The 27,461-nt window shown below is 43.2% G+C and overlaps 1 long non-coding RNA gene and 1 pseudogene across 1 annotated transcript in view; one reads left to right on the top strand and one right to left on the bottom strand.

The window, feature by feature from the left end:
• Window positions 1-27,461, bottom strand: part of LOC148775505 (ankyrin repeat domain-containing protein 26-like) — a 180,123-nt pseudogene that overhangs the window by 67,339 nt on the left and 85,323 nt on the right.
• Window positions 10,136-27,461, top strand: part of LOC129544163 (uncharacterized) — a 32,341-nt gene continuing 15,015 nt past the window's right edge. Inside the window, exons 1-2 of the long non-coding RNA XR_016039220.1 lie at window positions 10,136-10,384; window positions 15,867-15,939. This is a non-coding gene — a long non-coding RNA (uncharacterized LOC129544163). The remainder of the gene's footprint in view (window positions 10,385-15,866; window positions 15,940-27,461) is intronic.

Here is a 27,461-nt window from a genome sequence, read left to right as displayed (position 1 = left end):
CTGCAGTAACTTTCATTCCCTCTTCATAATGTTTAAAATAGTAACATGGGGGGAAATACAATGAAGAACACTTAAGAATGATCAGTGCTTTCATGAAGATGGTTGAGAATGAAACAGCATACATTTTTTGTTCTTTTCTGTCTTGAGAAAAATGGCCACTTCATACTTCCGTGGGAGCGAATGAAAAGTTATCTAAACTTTCTTAAAAATATTTTAGAAATATGGATCAAAGAACGCTTCCAAACGTTCTCATACTTTAACCAAATAATACACTATTATTAAAGAAAATGAATTCAAAATAATTAGAAATGTAGAAATGAATCTGTAGAAAAGATGTTCCTTATAGTATTAAACATGAGACAGAAAAGTGAAAAACAACCGAAAGTCAATCTGTTGAATCATGAATGAGGTTTCTGTTATGATGGACTTCTGTAAGATCATGAAAATGAAGATTTGAAAAAATATACATTAAGTCATTAGAAGCATTCACTGTTAAGAACTTATATTAATTCCACGAATTTCACACTCCACAATACTAAGGACGTATTCTCCCCTGTAAAATCCCAGAGGGTAAGTTAAAAATTATAACACAGCTACATCTCTGCAGTATTAAAGGAAATAACAGTTCAAATATTTCTTTAAGACTAGGATGTGCAATACCTCAAGCTGCCGAGCTCTCGTTGCCACTCCACTTTCTGATGCCCTGTGATTCCCTTCTTTTCTTTCGGACAGTTCTTTCTGTAGCTCACCAACCTTATTCTCCAGTTTTTTAATTTCTCCTCTAAGTAGTTCAGCTATTTCAAATCCTGAAAGATGATGCTGTAAAAGTGCTACACTCAATATGCCAGTAAATTTGGAAAACTCAGCAGTGGCCACAGGACTGGAAAAGATCAGTCTTCATTCCAATCCCAAAGAAAGGCAATGCCAAAGAATGCTCAAACTACCGCACAATTGCACTCATCTCACACGCTAGTAAAGTCATGCTCAAAATTCTCCAAGCCAGGCTTCAGCAGTACATGAACTGTGAACTTCCAGATGTTCAAGCAGGTTTTAGAAAAGGCAGAGGCACCAGAGATCAAATTGCCAACTTTCACTGGAACATGGAGAAAGCAAGAGAGTTTCAGAAAAACATCTATTTCTGCTTCATTGACTATGCCAAAGCCTTTGACTGTGTGGATCACAATAAACTTGGAACATTCTGAAAGAGATGGAAATCCCAGACCACCTGACCTGCCTCTTGAGAAACCTGTATGCAGGTCAGGAAGCAACAGTTAGAACTGGACATGGAAGAACAGACTGGTTCCAAATAGGAAAAGGAGTACGTCAAGCTTGTGTATTGTCACCCTGCTTATTTAACTTCTATGAAAGAGTACATCATGAGGAACACTGGGCTGGAAGAAGCACAGGCTAGAATTAAGATTGCCAGGAGAGATATCAATAACCTCAGATATGCAGATGACACCACCCTTATGGCAGAAAGTGAAGAGGAACTCAAAAGCTTCTTGATGAAAGTGAAAGAAGAGAGTGAAAAGGTTGGCTTGAAGCTCAACATTCAGAAAACGAAGATCATGGCATCTGGCCCCATCACTTCATGGGAAATAGATGGGGAACAGTAGAAACAACGTCAGACTTTATTTTTTTGGGCTCCAAAATCACTGCGGATGCTGACTGCAGCCAAGAAATTAAAAGACGCTTACTCCTTGGAAGGAAAGTTATGACCAACCTCGATAGCATATTAAAAAGCAGAGACATGACTTTGCCAACTAAGGTCCGTCTAGTCAAGGTTATGGTTTTTCCCGTGGTCATGTATGGATGTCGAAGAAAGCTGATCGCTGAAGAATTGATGCTTTTGAACTGTGGTGCTGGAGAAGACTCTTGAGAGTCCCTTGGACTGCAAGGAGATCCAACCAGTCCATTCTAAAGGAGATCGATCCTGGGTGTTCATTGGAAGGACTGATGCTAAAGCTGAAACTGCAATACTTTGGCCACCTCATGCGACGAGTTGACTCACTGGAAAAGACTCTGATGCTGGAGGGATTGGGGGCAGGAAGAGAAGGGGATGACAGAGAATGAGATTGCTGGGTGGCATCACCAACTCGATGGAGGGGAGTTTGAGTGAACTCTGGGAGTTGGTGATGGACAAGGAGGCCTGGCGTGCTGTGATTCATGGGGTCGCAAAGAATCAGACACGACTCAGCGACTGAACTGAACTGAACTGAACTGAAGTAGTTCACAGTGGCTTTTTTAAAGTTCCATTTATCTTTCACACCAAAGAATTGCCCCCCGAATTTTCAACAAGATGTCACACAGGGTCGGACACGATGGAGTCGACTTAGTAGCAGCAGCAACACAATCTGCAGCAAGAAGAAAACACACAGAAATAGAAACCCACTGATGTGAGCAATCTCTGCACATAAAGGATGCGCCTTTCATGGTCACGCCTCCATACACTGAACAAACACTGAGTGTGGATCACGTGGAAGACAGTATTGGAAGCTCTCCAGATAAAACAGACGACCCTGGCTCTTGCTGAGCTTGCAGTCTAGTAGAAGAGAAAGAGAAATAAAATAATTACATACCTATATATATAATCATTATAAATTCAGGTACAGCAAGAATGATCAGAGGCTCAGCGGATACACTCAATGTCACTGGCTCAGCGGATACACTCACTGTCACTGTCTTTCACCACAAAACATATTTCCAAGATGCACAGCACCGTATTATATCCGTAGCTCTAGAGCAGTGCTAGACAAGGTGAGCATGCATTACTACACTATACACAAACAGGCTCTGTATTGATATTCACACCACGGTCCTAGCTTTACACCTCAAGCCCAGTGGTTCTACTTGCAACATGGAATTCTTAGAGTAAAGACATCACCATCCTGGGAAGCACTTTCAGATGACTGAGTGAAGTCATTCAGGTAGCTCACGGCATTAATCTGTGCTTTGACCTACACATAAATAATCCTGTTTCACAGTGTCCTTAAACAATTGATAAAATATACGAACTGTAGAAAGGTGATAAATAACTCGTCGTTAAATGAAAAACAGACACTTCTTAAAAGGACAGATTTTTATCAAAACGATAATGTGATCAATAGTGTTTCTAAATTAAGTTCTCCAAGTGTATGTCTCTATAACAAATGAAGATTTTCTGTTTTGCCACTATTCCTTTTACAAAATATTTTTTACTAGGATAATATTCTTTAGAATTAACTTTTTTTAATTATACCTTGTTCTTTTCATTAGATGTTTTCTTTGCAGCCCTAAAATGACAAATGATTCTTCTCAGGCTAATATTAAATACTTAAAAATACAAACAATACCTAAACTTTGGATTTTTCCATAAAACCGTTGCACTGGGAAGTAATTTTTTACTGAAGGATTAAGCAATAAATAAGAGTAGCATTAATGGGGAGAAGGCAATGGCAACCCACTCCAGTACTCTTGCCTGGAAAATCCCATGGGCGGAGGAGCCTGGTAGGCTGCAGTCCACGGGGTCGCACAGAGTTGGTCACCACTGAAGCGACTTAGCAGCAGCATTAATGGATAAAGAAAATATATGAATAATACTAATAAAGCATTGAATTTAGATCAAAGGAAAAGGAAAAACGTAACGTTACTTGTGTTATTTGATAGGAAGCAGTATACCAGGGGTTTTGGCAGTTGTCATCTTCAATAAGAACTACCTTTTATGGCAATAAAACCTATTTGGGAGGTATTCCTTAATTCCTCATAAGTAAGAAACCCATTTTTAGGAAAACCATAGTAACCATGATATTAGCCTTCTGAGGACTTCCTATGCAACTGCTACGCATTATTATAAGCACTTGACATGTCTTAAGGCGTTTTTAGTCCTCACAATAATTCTTGGAGATAGGTAATACATTAGCTCTTCTACATAGGGAGAAATGGAGCACGGAAAGGCTGAGGATCTTGCCCTCACAGCAGGTCACCAGCAGACCCAGAATTCAAACCCAGGAAATCTGGCCTCAATACTGCGGTTCCAAAACACGCTGAGAACGTAAGATTTAATAAGTCTTTGCAACTAATATGATAGCAAATGAATCTATATTATTACCGCATGTCTACCAATAACTAAAAATAACTATTTCTGACTCTTTACGTATTTCTAAAACAATCAAACATCTTTCCATGGAGGCAATATTGGAAATCTACTTGCAATAAAGACTTGCTTTTTGTAAAGAAATTCATCAATAGGCATTCATGGAACCATTCTGCAGTTTCTTCATGCATCTGACATGCACTTATTGATCAGACAACATGTGTTAACGACACTCTGAGTGTGGGAAAGATGGTTTTAGTCATTTAGAACTTTATGATCCAAAAATAATAATTAATGAAACATTGCCAATAGCTTTTTCTACTGAATATAAACAAGAATTTCCCCTTTTCCCAGGAATCCAGAAACAACATGAAGTTAATATGCTGTGATGTTTCAGAGTACCTTACAAAACCCTAGCTACTCACGATGATACGATCATCTAGAATCATCAAGGAATGATTCGATCCTATTCAGTGCTTGTATATACATGATTCTATAATTTTTAAAAATCTAGGTATGATAGAATTAGTTGAAGTAATCATCTGCATATTCAATTACACAAGAATATTACACTTTGGAACCAAAGAACAAGCCCTTACCATAAAATTATAGATGAACAGAAGTATTATGTACAATTAGTTTACTGTAATAGTTTAAAGATAATGTCATACAATCAATAAGCTTTCCAATATTGGAAACGGAAACAAGAGTCAACTCAATAAACACATCCTCTGCTGGCTCATTTCCAACAGCATATATACGCTAAAAGCTCCCCTCTGAATATAAAACAAGAAACTCCTCTGAACTCCCCATTCCTCTTCACATACCATCCAGTTCTCCATTGCCTGTCCCAGGAAAGAGAGAGAGACAGAGACAGTGCACTCACGCATGGGAGACAGACCCCCGGCCCTTTGACCCCTCTTTTCACAAGTTATTTTCCTCCCCCTGGGCTTGCCCCATGTAAACTGGGCTAGCCAGGAGTGCTGTTTGTTCCACCTGAGGTCCTCACTCCAGTCCTCGGACCTTCCTTTGGTCTATCTTTGCGGGCTCGGCCCTTCCTTGTCTTTTAGCCACCGCCATTCTGGACTCTCTTTTTTCCTATTCTAACTACCTAACAAGGCCATCTGTCCCAGTTCTGTGGATGCCGACTGATTTTTGGTCACTGATTGTGAAATCAACAGATACTGATCATCAACTTGCAAATGCCTGGCTCTTTAACAAGTCTCACTACTGAGGCTCAAACTAGTAGAATCCCAACGTGAAAAACCTGAAAACAGAGTCTCTATTTATTAAATATGAGGAAGAACACAACTCTGACTACCTCCTACAAACTCTTATTTCAGAGAATCACTTCCACGTCCTCTCCCCTCAAACTCACTACTCCTTCACAGCTTATTGTGTCTTACACGTCACTGCCATTCATGAAGAGATGCCAACTGGTGTGTCTCATTTTTTCTGCTTTTACTTTTCTAGTATTACTTACATGGATTCACTCAATCTGTTCCCTATTCTGTATTCTACAAGAACTTTATGAATAATTTAATTGCCACAGAATTGTTAGGTATTAAAAATCTTGCATGTTTCAAAATCAGTGTAGTATTTATTGATAATAACTATTCTAGCATTTGGGGGATGAACCCTATTAATCTGTTTTGTTTCCAAAGTTTGGTTTGCTACATCATGCTAATGCTTCAAACCATTTCTGGGAAACAACTGCCAAAAAAACAGCTATCTTAAAATAGAAAAAACAGTCAATGCCTTCCATATTCAAATTAATCTACCTCGAATAACAAATACCAGTACAACACACAGGTGATGCCTGAGAGTTGCTTGGAGTGGCTGGGGTTTCCCCTACTTCTAGCACCACAACCCTTCTCCCCCACCCCCAGGATTCTCTGGAGCAACAAGGATCTTCTCTCTTTTCAGTGTAAATACACTGAAGCCATCGAAAAGGAATTCTCTCAAGTGTCCTCATCAACTCCTATTCACCGCCCTAAGGACTTACTTTCCTCCCTTCCTCCTTTCACCAGATTCTCTCCTCTCCAAAGGGTAATCTCTGGATCTGTGGTCTGAATTCTTCCCCCTTTACATTCTTTCTTTGGATAATCTCTCCACTTCTTTCTCCCTCTTTGCTTAGCAATGGTATCTTACACCTGTAATTGCTACTTCAACTCCTTGCTTCCCTCTGGCTATAAACACTCTCAGAAAGAAACACAAAATAAGGCTTTTCCTTGACCCTGTTCTGTCCTGCACTATCCAATGCTCCTCTTCCAGATTTCTCTAAAGGCAAGGCTACACCCTTGCTACACAGAGAGCTTGTTACAAACATGGAATCTCAGACCTCCTACTCAGCAAGTGCACGTCCCACAAGGTCCCCAGGCAACTAATTCAAATGTGAGAAACTCTGGTCTACACGGCATCCTCTTCTACATGACTTCAACTTAATTTATTCTTGTAAAATCTTAGCCTCAACTTACCCTCCGGAGAAGGCAATGGCAAGCCACTCCAGTACTCTTGCCTGGGACTCTTAGCAGCTAAGTCACGTCAGTCGTGTCCGATTCTGTGTGACCCCATAGACGGAAGCCCACCAGGCTCCTCCGTCCCTGGGATTCTCCAGGCAAGAACACTGGAGTGGGTTGCCATTTCCTTCTCCAATGTGTGAAAGTGAAAAGTGAAAGTGAAGTCGCTCAGTCATGTCCGACCCTTAGTGACCCCACGGACTGCAGCCTACCAGGCTCCCCCATCCATGGGATTTTCTAGGCAAGAGTACTGGAGTGGCTTGCCATTGCCTTCTCCAGGAACCTACCTTCACTCTACCCTCAATTGGGAGACACACCCTCCAAACTGAAACTGCATTAGAAGTTGGAAACCTTCCAGTGGACACTATCACGCTGTAGGTTCCTTGATCTCCCCATCACGGCCCCTGCTTTCTCCGTCTTTCCAGTTCTCTTGTTTTGGCCTACAGGACACCATCCTATAAAGCAGCAGCATCTCATGTGACATCAATCTGCACACATTTACAGCTGAGTACCTATGCCCGTGATCCTGCACAGAGGCTAACACAGCTCTGCGTGCCCAGGGACCTCAATCCTGAATGCCTTCTAACAGCCAGGAAAACAAGAAGACGGGGAATATTCTGCTGTTCTTCTCAGACAAGCTCACTTCAAATTCATCGCCCATGCAAATACTCTCCCTTTTTCTAAAGACCTATCTTGTTTCTTGCCACCTTCCCCCATAGACCCGTGCTTCCTGTTCCTTCATTTCTTCCCTGTACCCTATGCCTCTCTCATCCTTCATTCCCTCTTTCCTCTTATTTCTCAACCTTCCTGACGTTGTAGAGTATCTTGAAACAGAACTAATCATTTTTTTTTCTTTCGGCCATGGATCACACTGACCAGGGATCGAAACTGCACCCCCTGCATGGGAAACCGCACAGAGTCTTAACCATCGGACCAGACCTCCAAGGAAGTCCAGGAACTCATAATTTAGCTGCTCAAATGGCATTCTCATTTTAATCTGTGGTTGACACATGATAAGATACACTACTTCCCTCCTCGTAGTTTTCGTCATTAGGCATCCAACAGGTGATTTGCTTTGGCTATTAGAATAGGTCTGCAGTCTCCTCTTAATTCAACGTTCTGTCAAGTGACTTTTCTATCAAATCCAGTTCTTACTTTCTACTTGTCCATTTAATGTATTTTTTCCTCTTTGACCAGCAGCTCCAGATAAACGATCCATATACTTTTGTGGAAGGCTCGCAGAGATACTCCGTTAAAATTAATACTGAGTTGCATGAAGAGTTCCTAAACCCTTTCTAAGAAAATATCCTACTTTCAAAAACTGCCCACATTTACCCCAGTTACGACAGGTTTTGCCAAGATCCCACAGCCGCTAAGTGTCAGAACCAGGATGCTGACTTCAGGCACCGTGCTGGATCACCAGGCAGCAGCCGCCTGCAACGAAGAGAGCAGGCCCTTCCTATCTCCTTCCATCGGGGCCACTTTCAAACAGGGCACCCTTACTCTCTGTTACTTCAGGTTCGGCTGCCATAAGCCGTACTCTGCACGTCCAAAATGCTTTGCGTTATTAGCGTCAAAGTGAAAGTCGCTCAGTCCTGTCCAACTCTTTGCCACCCCATGCACTGTATAGTCCATGGAACTCTCCAGCCCAGAATACTGGAGTGGGTAGCCTTTTCCTTCTCCAGGGGATCTTCCCGACCCAGGAATCGAACCGGGGTCTCCTGCATTGCAGGCGGATTCTTTACCAACTGAGTGATCAGCGAAGCCCTTGGTAAAACATCACTAAAGCAAACTGCTGTTGTCAAAAGCCCACATATTTCCCGCTATCTGCCATGCTCTTGCGTCTCTTGAAATGTTCCTTGCAGATCAACTTGACAAGCCAAACACACTAATACTTTCAGGTTTCGAGAACTATCTTTTTCAAGGCCGAAATGGTAAAAAAACAACCACAATTCACCCTGTTTCTCTCTGACGCTCTCTAGCAGTTTTACACACACACAGGTACCAAAGAAACATAGATTTGGTTGGGAGACTGGGACTGACACACACACACTATGCACTATTGTGTATGAAATAGATAACTAATGAGGACCAACTGTATAGCACATGGAGCTCAACATTCTCTAACAGCCCATATGCAAAAAAATGCTTTTAAAAAGAGCAGATATACATATACACACATAACTGATTCACTTTGCGGCATACCTGGCACTAACACAATACTGTAAATCAACTGCGCTCCAATAAAAACCGAGGGGAGAACGGAAGGAAGAGACACAAACTTTTGGCTATAGACTCACCTGCAATAATGCAGCAATGTTTAGATAACTGTCACTTCAGAACCCAAAGTGTTGGGTAGAAAAATCAGGATATTGGCATTATCCTCAAATTAAAAACAATTAGTAATAATAAACACTTCGTCTTTTTGTATTGCTTTTTTTTTTATCACAATAATAGAAATATAACATCATATATCACTGTAAAACACATTTCCACATAAATGCTGATAAGCACAAAATATTTTTCATCATTTACATTTTAACTGTAATAATGTATGGCAGAATTAAAGCTGCATCCATCATGTGTCTAACTCACCTTGCTGTAATGAATTTTTAAATGTAATGGTTTCTGTCGCAAAGTAAAATCGTACATAATGTCTCGTGACACAGTACGCTGGTGGATGGGTGGATTTGGAAAATGGAAATGCAACTTCATTTTTAATTAGATTTATAAAACATGAAAAAAAAAAGAAATAAATGGTTTTGCAGCACTGAAGAGATTATAGAAAGAAATAAGCTAGATCAGACCTGTTTTATGTAGTAATTTTATAGTTTATTTTAATTATTTCAGTTGTAAAATATTGTTATACTGTTAAATAGTTCTGATTGTTCATATTAAACTATTGTAATGCAAAAAAATAAATAAATAAATAAAATTAAAAAAAAAAATAAAATAAAAACAATTAGGAGCCCAGTGGTGGCGGGACGCACGCACTGGCCAAGCCCACCGCTGGCGCCTCGCGGGTTTCTCCAGGCTCCCCGCAGGCCCCACGCGGAGGGGGCCCGGGTTCGACCACCAGTTGCCCTCCCCTCAGGCCAGACTGCAGTCCGTGAGGTCGCTAAGGGTCGGACACGACTGAGCGACTTCACTTTCACTTTTCACTTTCCACTTTCACACATTGGAGAAGGAAATGGCAACCCACTCCACTGTTCTTGCCTGGAGAATCCCAGGGACGGGGGAGCTTGGTGTGCTTACGTCTATGGGGGTCACACAGAGTCGGACACGACTGAAGTGACTTAGCAGCAGCAGCAACAGCAGCAGGCCAGACTGTGACCGCCCGCCCTCGCGGCTCACAGGGCCCTGTGCGCGGCTCACAGGGTCCTGGGGCGCCGGCGCGCGTTTCCCACCCTCAGGCCCCATTTCCGGCTCACACGCCCCCTGCGCGCTGCCCGCCCTCGCAGGGGCCCGGCCTAAGCTCTCCGCCCCGCGCGGCCGAGGGAAGGCTGCCTGAGGCGGGGCGCCGTGAGGGCGGGGGCGGGCGGCGCCTCCCCTCCCGGGGCCGCTGCTCTGGGGCTGCACAGCCGCGAGAGGGACGGCGGGTGTGCCTGTGGATCCCCCTCCGTGGCTGCGGGCAGGTGGGTTTCGGCGGCTTCCCGCGCGGGGGGTCGCCGCCACTTCCTCAGCGCCGCCCGCCGCCCCGCGCCCTCGAAGCCTCTGCGCGCGCGGGCTGCGCGGTGGGCGACTCGCCCCGGTGATGCGCGGAGAGACCGGGAGACGGGCGGCTGGAGCTCAGGTGCGCGTTACACCGGGGAGGTGGGGACGGGGTCGCCCGGGCGTGAGGGCCGCGTTGAGTGTAGCCCCACCGGGGAGCCGGCCATGCAAACACAGTCCCGTCCCCGCCGGAGAAGGGCGGGCAGCAAGGGGGCTCTGGCGCGGGAAGCTCGCTCTTCACTCACAAGGCATTTCAGAGGCGCCAGGGGATTGCTCTGTGTTTAGATAGCTGTGGCAGCGCTGGTGGCTCATGTGCCTGCAATGGCGAGACCTGGGTTCAATCCCTGGGTTGGGAAGATCCCCTGGAGAAGGGAAAGGCTACCCACTCCAGTGTGCTGGCATGGACTCTCGCAACGAGTCAGCCTGAGCGACATTCACTGCAGCAATTAAGGGGCTTCCCCACTAATCAAGGGGCTTCCCTCATAGCTCAGTCGGTAAAGAATCTGCCTGCAGTGCAGGAGACCCGGAATCCATTCTTGGGTTTGAAGATCCTCTGGAGAAGGATATGGCAACCCACTCCAGATTCCTGCCTGGAGACTCCCATGGCCAGAGGAGCCTGGCAGTCTACAGTCCATGGGATTGCAAGAGTCGGAGACGATTTAGGGACTAAACCACCACGCAGCCCTTTGGGGAATGGATCGGATAGAAGAAAGACTGGTTCTGAGTGGGTTATAATAGACAGCAGGAGAGATGGATGCGGTCCACAGCCCGGTCGGGGGTCGCTGAACACCGCGACCTGAGGCGACAGGACTTGTCGGTACAAGGACAGGGGTGGAGAGGAGAGGAGTAGCCTGGGAGGGGAGGGGACCGCGTCTCTGGAGGCTTCTCTCAGGAGCAGAGTAAACATCTGGGGGTCAGCAGGAAGAGCCTTTGGGTGAGTAAGTTTTGTTTTGAAACTTCAAGAGCACTTAGTCTGACTCTTGGGCCATTTAACAGATAGGGAAGCTGAGCCACTGGAATTAGGGATCACGTTAAAGGGCTTGTCTGAACTTGCAGCTGTTGGAAGCGGAGCCCCCACTTGAACAGTCTTCTTCGGTTCCGGTCCGTTATTCTTGCAACTTCAGGCAGTTACCTTATCTAAAAAGTTAGGAGACCACGGTGGGAGGTTCACTAGAGACGCAGAACTCAGAAGGGTTGCCGTTGTTCAGTCCCTAAGTCATGCCCCAGTCTTTATGACGGCATGTACTGAGGCACGATGCCAGGCTTCCCTGTCCTTCCCTATCTCCCTGATTTTGCGGATATTCATGTCCATTGGGTCAGTGATGTCATCCACCGTCTCACCCTCTGTCGCCCCCTTCTCCTTGGTCATATCCTCAATCTTTCCCAGCATCAGGGTCTTTTCCAATGAGTCAGGACTTTGCTTCAGGTGGCCAAAGTATTGGAGCTTCAGCATCAGCATTGGTCCTTCCAAGGAATATTCAGGGTTGGTTTCCTTTAGGATTGACTGGATTGATTTCCTTGCTGTCCAAGGGACTCTCAAGAGCCTTCTCTAACACTACAGTTCAAAAGCATCAGTTCTTTGGTGCTCAGCCTTCTTTATGCTCCAACTCTCATATGCGTTATGACTACTGGAAAAACCATAGCTTTGACTATAGGGATTTTTGTCTGCAAAGTGGTATCTCTGCTTTTCAAAACGCTCTCTAGGCTTGTGATAGCTTTTCTTCCAAGGAGCCAGGGTCTTTAAATTTCATGGCTGCAGTCACCATCCGCAATGATTTAGGAGCCCAAGAAAATAAATTCTGCCACTGTTTTCATTTTTTCCCCATCTATTTGCCATGAAGCGATGGGACCGGATACCATGATCTTAGTTTTTGAATGCTGAGTTTTAAGCCAGATGTTTGAGAGGGATGGAGGCTTTCCAATAAGTCCCCACAAGGTTGGGAAGACTAGGTGGCTACAGGGGAAGAAAGGAGTCCAAAGGCACAGACAGTGCCCACAGGTGCTGGCTTTTCAGACTGTGAGTCCAGCTGTCTATTTCGCTCAGACCTGAAGTGTTGGTTTCCCACTTTGGGAAGCGGCAGGGTGGAAGGGGGTTAACAGGAGTGAACTTAGACGTGTAACATCACTGCACCTTTTCTTGCAGTCCTGGCTGCCTTTGGGGGCTGGCCACTGGGACAGCTGAGCTGGGTTAGACTAAGAATTGGTCTTGATCTGATCGACCCCTCACACCCTGGACGCACACATGCTTTCGAGAATCATTCCTCCCTGGCAGATGGTAGCTGGGTTAGAGCAGGGACTCTGCCTTTTTCATTCCAGAATCCCTCATGGTTAGGTGCTGTGTTTGACAAATCGGAATGATGCACTTTGTATCTGGAGAACTGCTAATCGTTTGAGTCTTTAGGAAAATTATCTTGAGTTCCCAGGGGCTTACAGCTGGAGGTGGGAGCACAAAATGATGCAATTCCCAGTGTAAATTTTAAAAAATTAAGTCTTAAAAGAATAAATAAATATTTAAATCTGAAAACTCAGTTGTATCTTTACAAGTTTATTTCATACTAGTCTTTTGTATACCTGCCGGTCTCCTAATCGTGCAAGAGTTTCATCTGTGCCTTAAAATAATATTTGGGATAAAAGGAATATTTAAGTGAATTCTAGTAAATCAAACTGTTCCATGATATCTTTTTAACCAGTTGATGAAAGAGTAGGTAGAAGTCATGCTTTCTTTTTTCATTAGAAATCATTTCTTCCATCCAAGCAGCATTAAATAGTGTAATTTTGTAGTTATACCCGTACTGTTAATGCATTTATTTTGGCTCTGACAGTAGATTGCCAGGGTCTAGCCTCAGCAGAGCCCAGGGATACCCTCAGGATGAGTGGCGTCGGCCAGAAAAGAAAGAAAACAAGGCGAGTCGAGTCTTGGTTGAGTGCAGAATCAAGGCTGCTTTATTTTTTTACCTCAGTGCTTATTTATATACCCTAAAACTGGCAATACTAAAAAGGGAGGAGGGATTGTCTTGATACAATTGTGTCAGGAATGCAGTCATAGACCATCTTTTAGAACAGTCAGCACCTTCACGCATAATTCTTAAACAATGGGCTTTTAAGACGTCAAGGGCACAAGGCATGAGAAAATGGCTTTATCTGTGTAGCAGTTCCATTCCGTTCCGTCACTCAGTCGTGTCCGACTCTTTGGGACCCCGTGGACTGTAGCCTACCAGGCTTCTCCGTCCATGGGATTCTCCAGGCGTGAATACTGGAGTGGGTTACCGTTTCCTTCTCCAGGGGATCTTCCCGACCCAGGGATCGAACCCAGGTCTCCCGCATTGGAGGCAGACGCTTTAACCTCTGAGCCACCAGTTAGTCAACTGTAAAAACTATTAGCAAGCCTTATCTTGGGAGTCTCAGTTCTGCGCAGACTTTGTGATTCCCTAGGTAGCATGGTATCTGTTTTTGGGCTCTACCCCCAATACATCTGCAGAGACAATTTCTTATACTAATACTATATGCTTATTTATTTCGTTATAAACCTTTATCTCTATGTTTTCTTTTAGTGTACTCCCAGGCACACCATGTTCAGGGGGCAGGGAGACACATCAGCAAGCACTGGTATGTGACCTTAAAGGCCAAGAGTCTCATGAGCTCCCTCTAGATTTTACTCTTTAAGGGGCCCTTCTAAACTCATGAAAGGCTTTGTATCTATTTTGCTTGTGGAATGTTTAGGCCTATTGTTAGCAAACTTAGTTTTCTGCCGGGGGCTCTTTATGCAGTCCTGAGCATTCCAAATTCTAAATTGACAATTATAACCCCAACAGGGCCAGAAGGATTAAGATGTTCTGTGTAAAAATATTTTCTTCGTTCCTGGCCTATTTATAAGGCTCATATTACTGCCACACAAAGGCTTCAAAGGGGATATTTGAGCAAGAGTCAAAAAAAATTCTTAAAAAGCACAGAGGACTACCAAGCATCAGAAGAATAAAAGACGGAGGCCCAGGAGTAGATGATGGGGCGGCCCCAAAAAATCCCTGGAGGTCTGGACGGCCTTGCGTGCCAGCTCCTCAAGCCAAGACCATGGGCTGGGTCTCTCATGCTGGCTCCTGACAGTAGATGGGTTGCTTACCATTGTTTTGAGGGTTTTATTTTTTATTTTTTGGTTGTCATTGTTATAGCATTATTGGGTTTTCTTTGGTAAAAATTTTAATTGAAATATAGTTTATTTACAGCGTTTCAGGTGTAGGGGTTGCTTGTTGACAGACATTGTGTAGCATTTATGGATTTTATAATTCTAATGTTTTTATCCTTCCAAGGGAAATTTTTTAAATAAATTTGCCAAAGTAGAAATGCGGAAAAACTCCTTTGACCTTTCTGTTTTCTATCCTCGCAGTGTGTAGGGTTTTTTTTGTTTTTAGTAGTAACTTTTAAGATCCTTTTCCAATAAAAAATAAGTTATTTACATGCTTTTGTCATGTGTTACTACTTCTGTAGGCTATTGGGTTTTTGTCATTAGTTTTATAGAGGTATAATTTATGTACAACACAATACACATTTTAAGAGTTTTGACAAGTGTATACAATCCTTGTAACCAGCAACCCAAGATTCCTGCTATCCCAGGGATTCCCTTTTCTCTTCTGTGGCACTGGCTACCTCCCATCTACAGCCATAGGCAGCCAAGGAGTTTTTTTCCCCCTACAGATTATATTTGTCTTTTTTATTGTATTTCTGGAGTCAGCATGTCAGCAATTGCACACTTTTCTGTACAGGGCCAGTTAGAAGCATACAGTGTGTACTCCTTTCTGTCTGACTTCTCAGAACAGTGTCTTAAAGATTATCCTTAATGACTATGTTGATTGTGTATTTTGTTGGTAATTCACTCCTTTTTATTTTATTAAATTGTGGTAAACGATACAAAACTTAACCGGTGCCATTTCTAACCATTCTTCCGTGTCCATGTCAGTGGCATTAATTCTATTCCCACCGTTGTGCAACCATCACCTCTATTTCCAAAGCTTTTTCATAACCCCAGATAAACTCTATAGCTTTTAAGCAGTAACTACCCACTCTTCTCCCCCCTCAGCCTGGTAGCCTCTAATCCGCTTTGTTTCTATGCGTTTGCCTATTCTAGACATTTCAGATGAGTGGCATCATACAATAACTGCCATTTTAAGGTGTCTGGCTTATTTCACTAAGCGGTGTTTTCAAAGTTCTTGTTGTTGTATGTATCAGCACTTTTTTTGGACTGAGTACTATTCCATTGAATAGACATACTTTGTATGAACATAGGTTTTCAGTTCTCGAGTGTATCCCTAGAAGAGGAATTGTGGATAGGATGGGACTTCGGAATCTGACTTTTTTGGACTCACAAGGCTGTTTTCTATAGGGCTGTGCCATTTTATGTTCCTCCCTGAATTGGACAAGGGTTCCAGTTTCTCCCCATCCTCTTCAACACTTGTCATTAGAGCCATCTTAGTAGGTGTGGAAGGACTACTGGTTTTTCATAAGGTACATAAGCATCGAGTATGGCTATGAACTTGGTGGGGGAATTATGAGTGTAATTTTATATGTTCCAGGAGGATGGACTGAGGCAAGTTCTAGAGGAGATGAAAGCCTTATAGGAACAAAACCTACCTGATATGTAAGTTGGTAAGTTCATATTTTAAAACAGTTTAAGAAATATGATATTGATGTCAGATCACCTTAACATTAGTTTTCAGATATGATTTGTTTTTTTTTTTTAATTCTCTGTGAGCCTGATCATCCCCTAGCTATACAGAAGTAGAAGGATTTGTGTTAATGATTGTTATGTCTCTAGGGACGAAAACAGTGCTTGGCTCATGGTAAATGTTCGATAAATACTTCTCGTTTTACTGGTATGTCTTGAAAGGAATTAGGGTGGATGCAAAAGAGATGACCCCGGAGCAATAACAGACCTAACGAGTGAAGTGTATGGTTTCCGCTGCTTGTTTTCCTCAGGTGAGGCCTTAGTGGGTTTAAAGGGAGAACAGGCGGTTTGCAAAATTAGCAGGAGCTGCAGTGACTTCCAAAAGCTTGACTGAAGTTGGCTGGGAACTCGTGCTGCAGGACACTACTGCTTGGTAGGCTAGAGGGTTCTGGAGTTGCAGAGTGTTTAAAGCCTAACAGGGTAGTTGGCACAGAGAAGAATTTGAGCTGAATGACAGACTTCAGAGGATCCTGTGATTGGGTGAAGAACAAGACACAAGACTCCTGACTTCTGGAGAAAACGGAGTTATTGGGAGCTCATCCTGGAGAAAAGTATGTCTGCAACTTGAGATTTCGTCCCTGGCCTTGTTAGGCAGTGTTTCCATCAGTTAGTTGGGCATAGAAATCAGTAGCGTGCTGTTAGGGTGTGTGGAGTACACAGAACAGTAGGGACACTTTGCAGTGACTGGGTTTAAGGATAGATACTGATGAGCGAGGAACTCATCTGCAAGAGGTCTGCAGTGAATGTAAGGGAAATGGAAAGTCCTGCCCTCAGGTTCCCAAGTCCTTCATTTGTTCATGCAGCAGATATGCACTCAGCAGTTACGAGCTGATAACGGGCTCTGGTGTTCCAACTGTAAACAGCAGAATCCAGAGGTTTGCCCCTGTGGCCCTCAACAGTGTCATGCAGAAGGCAGATGTTAAATGGAGGTAAACCAGGCCAGAGTACCTGCTGTGAAGGAAAACACCACACTGGGGGAGAGAGTCATGCACTGAAAGTATTGGTAGATGAGAAATCCTGGAAATTCTCTCCGAGAAAGAGCCTCTTCAGCTGGAGCCTTAGGAAGTGGGTTTTAGCGAGGAAGTAACTGTGGGCAGAAAGCATTCTCGTTGGAGGAAACAGCATGTTCAAAGGCCCTGAATCTTGAAAGAGGGTGGCATGCCCAGGGACCTGGTCATTCCCAAAGGCCAGTGTTGCTGGAAGTTAGTGAGCAGGCCGAGGGCGACACCAGGGGAGATTTCTGAGCATGTGGGGCCGGTGGTGGCATGTTTGTGTTCTGAGGACCACCACGCCCCCTTGTGGATACCTAAGGCTGAGTCCCTTAGCTGTGCACCAGAAACTGTCACAATATTGCTAATGGGCAACACTACAACAGGCTCTAGAAAACAGGTGAGAAAAACCAAACATCGACCACAAAGGGAAAAAAAAAAACCGATAGGCAGGTTGCAGAGTAGATCTCCTTTCCCACCAAGTGTGGTATGATGCAGAAACACCCCTTCTCTACAAAATCAGTGAAAACTCCTGGACAAAATCGGCCTAAATAGTTTTTCAATGCTTCAGCAGGATGCTGGGAAGAAGAGCTGAGTAAAGAAAATAAAGTAACGAGATTCAAATTTTTCATGTAATGAGATAGGCAAAATGTAGCTGAAAATAATATGTCCAAGCGTAAGTCTTGAGGAATACAACTCTCTTTATTAGTCTAACTTTTACTTAGACTAATCTTCCTCCTTTGGTTTCAAATTGTCCTGATCCTCTTCTTAAGATATTAACTCTCTACGCCCTTCATGTGTGGATAGTTTTAACTTTTAAAAGCAGCTGGACGAAATAAATATGGATCTGTGAAGAACAGGTTATATACATAATAAATATGCCATGTCAAGTTTTCCTACCATTTACTGACTTGTTAACTGTCCTTTTAAAAAAAATGGTACAGTTGGCACCAGAACACTGAAAAAACAAGGAGATGACATTGCTGAGTCTGAGCATGAGTCTTCAGGCTTCTCATCCTTTATAACTCCTCTGAAGGTCATTAACAAGATTATTCTTTTACTCGCTGGCCATGCTTTGCCACTCTGCATCTTTACTGGAGGTTTGTGAATGTTCATAATCTCCTTGCTTAACAACTATCATAGGAAGCAAATTCTGTTCACTCCCCATCAGTCAGGGCCCAGGCCATGTCCCAGCCCCTCCCAGAGCTGTCCTTCTCTCCCGACCATACTGGCTCACATCCACACACCGTCTCCTAAATTCCTGAAACTCTCTCTTTGGTATCACTGAAAATTCAAAACTTACCACTTGACATTGTCATGTATATATACGTATTAAAAGCAAACATATATAAAGTAGGTAAGTGATATGTAAAATATACTATATAAAAAGTATAGAGAGTCCCACGGAATGAAGAATTCCATTGAATTGATTTCAGATGACTTGGTGTATTTTTTCTTGTCCTCTACCTGTATGATATTCATCTGAAATTCAATTGCTATTATTAGAACTACAAGAAATAGACGAATAGGATCTTACCTCCTGGAGTTCCCTGTCAGTACTTTAACCCATGTTCCCTGGTCTCCTGCTCCCTTGAGCTCTTTCTCTTTTGTCTCCAAATTTTTATTCTTTTTATAAGTTTTTCTCCAGTATTTTCACTTTACCTTTTTTTCTGAACTATGTTTCATTACTTCCATTCTTTACTTGTATAATCTTTCTCAGAAGCACAAGTACACACACACAAGTTCCCACATCAGTTCTGTGTTTAGGTGCTGTTTACTGGGCTGTCTCTGTGTTTGACTTATATTTTCATATTCCACAATGTTACAACATACCAGGAGAGGCAACTATTTTCCTGTCTGCTTCTCATTTTGACCCACATCACACAAAAATGTAGCAAAAGAAAGGGGAGCAGACAGACCATATGAATGGTTTAAGATGCTATCCTTTTCTAGAACTACCTTGAACAAATTGTTTCCTGCTGTCAAAATAACTATCCTACCCAAAGCAATCTGCAGATTGAATGCATCACCTTCCCAATGGTGTTTTTCACAGAACTAGAACAAAAACTTTTACAGTGTGAATGGGAAAAAAAGACTGCAAACACCCAAGCAATCTTGAGGAAAAAAAAGCAAGAGCTGACAGAATCAGGTTCCCTGACTTCAGACTACATGCTAAAGTAGTCTGGCACAAAAACAGAAATATATTGCATAGAGCAATGGAACAAGATACAAAGTCCAGAGAGAAACCAATGCACCTAGGGTCAAGTAATCTAGGACAAAGGAGGCAAGACTATACAATGGAGAAAAGACAGCCTCTTCAGTAAGTGGTGCTGATAAAAATGGACAGCTACAAGCATAAGAATGAAATCAGAATACTCCCTAACACCATACACAAAAATAAACTCAAAGTAAAGACCTAAATATAAGGACAGATGCCACAATACTATTAGAGGAGAACATAGCCAGAGCACTCTCTGACATAAACCACAGCGGTATCTTTTTTGACCCACCTCTTAGAGGAATGAAAATAATAGCAAAAATAAGCCAATGGGATCTAATTAAACTTTGCTTCTTCACAGCACAGGTAATCATAAACAAGACAGACGAGAACCCACAGAATGGGGGACAGTATTGGGAAATGATGCAAATGACAAAGGAGTAATCTCAAAAATATTCAATCAGCTCAGGGAGCTACATATCAAAATACAACAACCCAATCAGTAAATGAGTTTAAGATCTAAGTAGATTTTTCTGTATGGAATACTGACAGATGATCATAAAGCACATGAGCGGATGCTCAGAAAGGATGCTCCACATCACTAATAATTAGAGAAATGCAGAAATACTGCAATGAGGTATCATTTCACACCATTCAGAATAGCCACCATCAAAAAATCTACAAATAATAAATGCTGGCGAGAGTGTGGAGAAAAGGGAACCCTCCTACACAGCTTATGGAATGTAACTAGGTACACCCACTGTGGAGAACTCTATGGAAGTTTCTTTAAAAACTAAATATACTTGTGCCATATGATTCAGCAGTCCCACTCCTGGGCATATATGCAGTTCATTTCAGTCCAGTTCAGTTCAGTCGCTCAGTCGTGTCTGACTCTCCGCGACCCCCTGAATCACAGCACGCCAGGCCTCCCTATCCATCACCAACTTCCGGAGTACACTCAAACTCATGTCCACAGAGTCGGTGATGCAATCCAGCCATCTCATTCTCCGTCGTCCCCTTCTCCTCCCGCCCCCCAACCTTTCCCAGCATATGAGTCTTTTCCAGTGAGTCAACTCGTCGCATGAGGTGGCCAAAGTATTGCAGTTTCAGCTTTAGCATCAGTCCCTCCAATGAACATCCAGGATTGATCTCCTTTAGAATAGACTGGTTGGATCTCCTTGCAGTATAAGGGACTCTCGAGTCTTCTCCAACGCCACAGTTCAAAAGCATCGATTCTTCGGCGATCAGCCTTCTTCACAGTCCAACTTTCACATCCATACATGACCATGGGAAAAACAATTGCCTTGACTAGACGGACCTTGGTTGACAAAGTAATGTCTCTGCTTTTTAATATACTATCAAGGTTGATCATAACTTTCCTTCCAAGAGCAAGCGTCTATTAATTTCATGGCTACAATCAGCATCTGCAGTGATTTTGGAGCCCAGAAAAATTAAGTCTGACACTGTTTCCACTGTTTTTCCGTCTGTTTCACATGAAGTGATGGGACCAGATGCCATGATCTTTGTTTTCTGAATGTTGAGCTTCAAGCCAACCTTTTCACTCTCCTCTTTCACTTTCATTAAGAGGCTTTTGAGTTCCTCTTCACTTTCTGCCATAAGGGTAGTGTCATCTGCATATCTGAGGTTATCGATATTTCTCCCACAATCTTGATTCCAGCTTGTGCTTCTTCCAGCCCAGCGTTCCTCATGATGTACTCTGCATATAAGTTAAATAAGCAAGGTGACAATATACAACCTTGACGTACACCTTTTCCTATTTGGAACCAGTCTGTTGTTCCATGTCCAGTTCTAACTGTTGCCTCCTGACCTGCATACAGGTTTCTCAAGAGGCAGGTCAGGTGGTCTGGGATTCCCATCTCTTTCAGAATGTTCCACAGTTTATTGTGATCCACACAGTCAAAGGCTTTGGCATAGTCAATGAAGCAGAAATTGATGTATTTCTGAAACTCTCTTGCTTTCTCCATGATCCAGCGGATGTTGGCAATTTGATCTCTGGTGCCTCTGCCTTTTCTAAAACCTGCTTGAACATCTGGGATTTCACGGTTTACATACTGCTGAAGCCTGGCTTGGAGAATCTTGAGCATGACTTTACTAGCGTGTGAGATGAGTGCAATTGTGCGGTAGTTTGAGCATTCTTTGACATTGCCTTTCTTTGGGATTGGAATGAAGACTGACCTCTTCCAGTCCTGTGGCCAGCGCTGAGTTTTCCAAATCTGCTGGCATATTGAGTGCAGCACTTTCACAGCATCATCTTTCAAGACTTGAAATAGCTCACCTGGAATTCCATCACCTCCACTAGCTTTGTTCGTAGTGATGCTTTCTAAGGCCCACTTGACTTCACATTCCAAGATGTCTGGCTCTAGGTCAGTGATCACGTTATCGTGACTATCTTGGTCGTGAAGATCTTTTTTGTACAGTTCTTCTGTGTATTCCTGCCACCTCTTCTTAATATCTTCTGCTTCTGTTAGCTCCATACCATTTCTGTCCTTTATCGAGCCCATCTTTGCATGAAATGTTCCCCTGGAATCTCTAATTTTCTTGAAGAGGTCTCTTGTTTTTCCTATTCTGTTGTTTTCCTCTTTTTCTTTGCATTGATTGCTGAGGAAGTCTTTCTTATCTCTCCTTGCTATTCTTTGGAATTCTGCATTCAGATGCTTATATCTTTCCTTTTCTCCTTTGCTTTTCGCCTCTCTTCTTTTCACAGCTATTTGTAAGGCCTCCTCAGACAGCCATTTCGCTCTTCTGCATTTCTTTTCCATGGGGATGGTCTTGGTCCCTGTCTCCTGTACAGTGTCACGAACCTCCGTCCAGAGTTCATCAGGCACTCTATCTATCAGATCTAGTCCCTTAAATCTATTTCTCACTTCCACTGTATAATCATAAGGGATTTGATTGAGGTCATATCTGACTGGTCTAGTGGTTTTCCCTACTTTCTTCAATTTAAGTCTGAATTTCGCAGTAAGGAGTTCATGATCTGAGCCACAGTCAGCTCCTGGTCTTGTTTTCGCTAACTGTATACAGCTTCTCCATCTTTGGTTGCAAAGAATATAATCAATCTGATTTCGGTGTTGACCATCTGGTGATGTCCATGTGTAGAGTCTTCTCTTGTGTTGTTGGAAGAGGGTGTTTGCTATGACCAGTGCATTCTCTTGACAAAACTTTATTAGCCTTTGCCCTGCTTCATTCCATGCTCCAAGGCCAAATCTGCCTGTTACTCCAGGTGTTTCTTGACTTCCTACTCTTGTAAGTCTTTATAGAACCGATTAACTTCGGCTTCTTCAGCATTACTGTTTGGGGCATAGGCCTGGATTACTGTAATATTGAATGGTTTGCCTTGGAAACGAACAGAAATCATTCTGTCATTTTTAAGATTGCATCCAAGTACTGCATTTTGGACTCTTTTGTTGACCATGATGGCTACTCCATTTCTTCTAAGGGATTCCTGCCCACAGTATTAGATATAATGGTCATCCGAGTTAAATTCACCCATTCCAGTCCATTTTAATTCACTAATTCCTAGAATGTCGACGTTCACTCTTGCCATCTCCCGTTTGACCACTTCCAATTTGCCTTGATTCATGGACCTAACATTCCAGGTTCCTATGCAATATTGCTCTTTACAGCACCGGACCTTGCTTCTATCACTGGTCACATCCACAACTGGGTATTGGTTTTGCTTTTGCTCCATCCCTTTATTCCTTCTATAGTTATTTCTCCTCTGAGCTCCTGTAAGATACTGGGCACCTACCGACCTGGGGAATTCTTCATTCAGTATCCTATCATTTTGCCCTTTGTTACTGTTCATGGGGTTCTCGAGGCAAGTATACTGAAGTGGTTTGCCATTCCCTTCTCTAGTTGAGCACATTCGGCTGTGGTCCCTGTGATCAGATCGGCTAGTTTCCTGTGATTATGATTTCAGTTTGTCTGCCCTCTGATGCCCCCTAGCAATGCCTACCGTCTTATTTGGGTTTCTCTTACCTTGGTCGTGGAAAATCTCTTCACAGCCGCTTCAGCAAATTGCAGCCGCTGTACCTTACCTTGGACGAGTAGTATCTCCTCAAGGCCGCCCCTCCTGACCTTGAACACGGAGTAGCTCCTCTCAGCCCTCCTGCGCCCACGCAGCCACCGCCTGTTGGACGTGGGGTAGCTCCTCTCGGCCACCGGCCCTGGCCTCAGGCGTGGGGTAGCTCCTCACGGCCGCACCTCTTTGTGTGGTTCGTTGGCATATATCCAGAGAAAACCATAATTTCAAAAGATGCAAGCACCTCAATGTTCCAAATTGGGAAAGAAGCACATCAAGGCTGTGCATTGTCACCCTGCTTATTGAACTTCTATGCAGTGTACATTTTGCCAAATGCCAGACTGGAGGAAGCACATGTTGGGTTCAGGATTGCGGTGAGAAATATCAGTAACCTCAGATACTCAGATGACACCATCCTTATGGCAGACAGTGAAGAACAAAAGAGACTTGATGAAAATGAAAGAGGAGAGTGGAAAAGTTGATTAAAACTCAACGTTCAAAAAACTAAGATCATGGCGCAGTGACAACCAGTAACAACCAACAAGAAAGGAGAAGCCACATTTTGTTTGTTTTTGCATCTGTAACATCCAGCGCAGAGACAAGACTCTGAAATTGGTTGGCTTTGGTTGTGTGGCTTTTGAAGGACATGATACACACTGAATATCTGAGATGGGGGAATATGACACACAGATTATTTCAAGAAGAGAGATTTTTTTTTCAACATTTAAATTATGTGTTTTTTTTTTTAAGTTTTAAAATGGAACTATAGTTGGTTTAAAATATTGTGTTAGTGTCAGTTCTACAGCATAGTGATTCAGTATTTTTGCAGATTTTACTCCAATACAGTTTATTATAAATACGGGTATAATTCCTTGTACACAGTGTATCTTCATTGCTTATCTATTTTATACCTAGTAGTTTGAACCTGTTAATCCCATACTCCTAATTTTTGTAGACTTCTCAGCCTAGGTGAGATAGGAGTGAAAAGCTCCTAACCAGGCACCTTCCCTCCGCCGCTTGAATCTTAAAAATAAAGGAGGACACACTAAAAAGAAGAACTAATGGGAATGGAGTTGGACCCTGTGGGTTCCTCCCCATGGCCCCTCCCACTTGTTTGTAGAAAAGCTTTAGCCTCCAAGGCTTTGCCAGAGTCCCAAAGAGCAAACGTAATCAAAGAAGAGAGAAGATGCTGAAACAAATGAAAACAGTGGAGCGAGACAAAATAACAAGCTAAACCTTCAACCAAAGTCAAGGACCTTTGATTCTTCCTCAAGGGCTGCAGAGAACTTCCTGAGCCATATCCGTGAGTTCTTCTGCAGATACTGACACCCACACCAGGTAGAAGAAGTTAACTGCATGTTGGCTACACCTATGCTGACCCCAGACCAGTTGAAACCTGGTCACGGTTGATGATACTGACTCCTAAAACCACCCAGTTAGCTCACCACCAACCAGTCCAGAAGGAGGTACACCAGCTGTCGGGCACCTCACACCCGTACCCCTAACGTTGCCTTTCAAAGCCCTCCCCTGATTTGGGAGAGAAGAGATCCATGTGTGAATATGGCGGAGTCACTCGCTGCGTAATTATCACTGCTGAAACTATCACCCTTTCGTCCACTGGCTCTACTCCAACAGAAAATAAGTATTTTGAAAAATGGGTCTGTCCTTAGGAAACCTAAATCGCATATTTTTCTTCATTGTACGTTATCAAGAACTGCATTTATTTTTTCAAAAATACTCTATCGGGAAAGGTTTAAGATTTTGCTAATTCTCTCATAAACCAGCCTACCCTCCTTGGAAAGAAAACATTAACTGTTTAACATAAAACTTGGGGACATATTTTTCTATACTGCTATCTGTATGGAGAAGGCAATGGCAAGCCACTCCAGTACTCTTGCCTAGAAAATCCCATGGATGGAGGAGCCTGGTAGGCTGCAGTCCGTGAGGTCGCTAAGGGTCGGGGACATGACTGAGCGACTTCACTTTCACTTTTCACTTTCCACTTTCACACATTGGAGAAGGAAATGGCAACCCACTCCAGTGTTCTTGCCTGGAGAATCCCAGGGATGGGGGAGCCTGGTGGGCTTCCGTCTATGGGGTCACACAGAGTCGGACACGACTGAAGTGACTTAGCAGCAGCAGCAGCAGCTATCTCTATACCTACTCCTGTGTGTGAGTTTATGTGTGTCTATATCTAGCTGTTTATCCCTACTGCAAATACGCTGTGCAACATTTTGAAGCTTGCCCTGCTTTAACAATAAGTCACTGACATTAAAAACATCATCAACGGCAACAATAAAACCCTTCCCTGGAAGCCATCAGAGAGCTTGTGTCTTTGGAGAAGGAGCCCTCTGTTCTCCTTGCCTGTCCCCGCATTGGGCACCTTGGAATAAACACCACAATTTCCTTCATCACAACCTGGTGTCAGCAGATTGGTCTGACTGTGCATTGGGCAAATGGACTCGAGTTTGGTTGGGTAACAAACTCTAACCAAGTCCTGCAGAAAGACAGGAGGCAACGTATAAGTTATGTGCTAGGTTCTCCACAAAACCCAGCCAAGCACTGGAGAAACACTAGACGATTTCAATATTCTCCTTAAGATTGAGAGTTAAAATAACTGGCTAGTGTGAGGGTTAATTTATGTGTCGATTTGGTTCTTATGACCCCAGCTGTTTGGTCAAATATCAGTTTTGATGTTTTTCTGAAGATATATTTCAGATATGATTAGTATTTAAATCTGTAACTGAAATGAAAAAAAAGTGCAATTCAAGAAAGAGATTCAGGTTAAATATGAAAGTCTTCTGAGAAAGAGAAGCGAGGGCTTACAGAGACAAAAAGCCACAGGTTGTCAAAAACTGCCTGATGAGAAAGAACTGTGATGCTCATACGAGTCAGGAAATATTTGGCCTTACGGAATCACAAGATATACAGGGCAGGGGTGGTCCGAGAAGTAGCTTGAATTTCTGGCAGATGTTCTGGAGGACTTCAAAGTGGAAAATAAATGATCTGAAGCTCAGACTCCCTCCAGGCTGAGACGTGCATGTGTCACCCTCCTTAATGGCCTCCTGGCTCTGTTTCAGAGAGCTCTTTAGGGAGCACTGCTGTCATCCCGTCACTAAGTCATGTCCACCTCTTTGCAACTACATGGACTGCAGTGCACCAGGCTATCCTGTCCATCACTATCTCATGGAGTTTGCTCAAATTATGGAGGATTACTGACCCCATTTGGAACCAGTCTGTTGTTCCATGTAGAGTTCTGACTGTTGCTTCCTGACCTGCATACAGGTTTCTCAAGAGGCAGGTCAGGTGGTCTGGGATTCCCATCTCTTTCAGAATGTTCCACAGTTTATTTTGATCCACACAGTCAAAGCCTTTGGCATAGTCAAGAAGCAGAAATAGATGTTTTTCTGGAAATCTCTTGCTTTCTCCATGATCCAGCGGATGTCGGCAATTTGATCTCTGGTGCCTCTGCCTTTTCTAAAACCTGCCTGAACATCTGGGATTTCACGGCTCACATATTGCTGAAGCCTGGCTTGGAGAATTTTGAGCATGACTTTACTAGCGTGGGAGATGAGTGCAATTGTGCGGCAGTTTGATCATTCTTTGGCATTGCCTTTCTTTGGAATTGGAATGATGACTGACCTTTTCCGGTCCTGTGGCAACTGCTGAGTTTTCCAAATTTGCTGGCATATTGAGTGCAGCACTTTCACAGCATCATTTTTCAAGATTTGAAATAGCTCAACTGGAATTCCATCACCTCCACTAGCTTTGTTCGTACTGATGCTTTCTAAGGCGCACTTGACTTCACATTCCAAGATGTCTGGCTCTAGGTCAGTGATCACGTTATTGTGACTCTCTTGGTCGTGAAGATCTTTTTTGTACAGTTCTTCTGTGTATTCTTGCCACCTCTTCTTAATATCTTCTGCTTCTGTTAGCTCCATACCATTTCTGTCCTTTATCGAGCCCATCTTTGCATGAAATGTTCCCTTGGAATCTCTAATTTTCTTGAAGAGATCTATTTTTCCTATTCTTTTGTTTTCCTCTATTTCTTTGCATTGATCACTGAGGAAGGCTTTCTTATCTCTCCTTGCTATTCTTTGGAATTCTACATTCAGATGCTTTTATCTTTCCTTTTCTCCTTTGCTTTTCGCTTCTCTTCTTTCACAGCTATTTGTAAGGCCTTCTCAGACAGCA

This window comes from Moschus berezovskii, chromosome 15 (genome assembly GCF_049115385.1).
Source record: "Moschus berezovskii isolate FMDL1 chromosome 15, NW_MosBer_1.0, whole genome shotgun sequence".
Classification (NCBI taxonomy): domain Eukaryota; kingdom Metazoa; phylum Chordata; class Mammalia; order Artiodactyla; family Moschidae; genus Moschus; species Moschus berezovskii.
This window is presented reverse-complemented; position numbering and strand designations above follow the sequence as displayed.